The following is a 1,654-nucleotide window of genomic DNA, read 5'->3' on the forward strand; positions in this document are numbered from 1 at the left end:
CATTTTAAAAACGTCGTAGCTATCTATGATTGATTGATTGCTAACATTTGTCTTTGTTGTGTTTGATGCTAGCTTGTTGGGACGCTTGCGCGACTCATATTGGGCAGCAACACCCTGCCCTCTACTTCAGTTATAAAAGTGTGTGTTTGTGTGTCTTCATCCCTCGTCTTCCTCGGTGTCCAGCGGCGCTCGGTCGGCCGGCAGACGCGGTTTGATTCGCTGCCAGCGGTTCGGAGGCCAGATGATGTGAGAGGCCCGGCCGTGAAGCAGCCCCACTGCCACCTGGGAAATACAAACAAACACACACAAACAAAACAACAGGTCACAAGGTTGTTGTTACTGCCCGATGTGAGGAGAGGGCACATTTGTTTTCATTTTCTTTAATTAAAAAAATAACCATAAAATGAAAGTTAATAAGTTAGTGATAAGTTAGTGTTGGAAAAAAGCGTCAAAAGTGTTGAAAAAAGGGACAAAAACGTAAGAAAAAGTAAAAAATATTGCTTAAAAGCGTCAACAGAAGTGTTGCTTTTTCAATTTTGACGAGAAGACGACACGAGGGTTCAAAAAATGTAGGTGTTTTATTCAAGAGCATTTTAATTTGTGATTTTATTTTTACAAAAGAACGTTGAAAATAGCTTAAAAAATGTGGGAAAAAAAGCAGAGAGTGACAGCTATAACATGGGGAAAAAGTGATAAAAAAACGTTGAAAAAAGTGATTGAAAAATGTCCAAAAGCAACAAAAGTGTCAATAAAAAATAACATTAATTAATGAAATGATTAATATTCATCTGCTGCAGTGGAGGAGCAGGTCGGCGGGATGTTTTCCACCAAGACGGGCGGTGAGATATGAAGGAAGATATTTAAATATAATTTATTATGCACATTACTTACAGCTGCTAACACAGAATGAGGTGAAATTTGACCCGTTTTCAAACGTTTTTTAAGTTATAAATTTGGGTTTCTTCCAAAATAATTGTCAAAAGAAATAACGTGGAGGCTCCCTGCAACGCTCTGTACAAATAACACAAATGATCAGTTCCCCACTTTAAATTAATTTAGGGGCTTTATTATAGCATTTTTATTTATTTTTTTACAAAAGAACGTAGAAAATAGCTTAAAAAATGTGGGAAAAACGCCGGTCAGCGGGATGTTTTCCACCAAAACGAGCGGTGAGATATGAAGAAATGTTTAAATATCATTTATTATGCACATTTCTTACAGCTGCTAACACAGAATGAGGAGAAAACCAGATGTTGACGTCGGGTAGGGAGACAGCTTTTATTTCTTTAATTCTCTTAACCCTCCTGTTGTCCTCGGGTCAAGTTTGACCCGTTTCCTAATTTCAATGTCAGAAAGCTTTCTTTTTTACCAAATTTCCTAAAAATAACACGCATGGGTCCATACACTAACTGATGATCACTACCTGTATGGAGAACATCTGAGATCATCCATAAACATATGTCTATAAGTCAAGACTATTCCTACTTATTTCACTCAATAATTAGGCATAATTTCATGTAAATGAGATTTATTCACCATCAATTCCACAAAGTGTAAAACTAGTGTTAATAAGTTATGAAGTTATTGAAGCCAAAAACATGTGACACAGAACGTGGAGAACGGTTGTTTGACTTTTTCTGAGCATTTTGAAATT

Source organism: Etheostoma cragini, chromosome 8 (assembly GCF_013103735.1).
Source record: "Etheostoma cragini isolate CJK2018 chromosome 8, CSU_Ecrag_1.0, whole genome shotgun sequence".
In the NCBI taxonomy this organism is placed as follows: Eukaryota; Metazoa; Chordata; class Actinopteri; order Perciformes; family Percidae; genus Etheostoma; species Etheostoma cragini.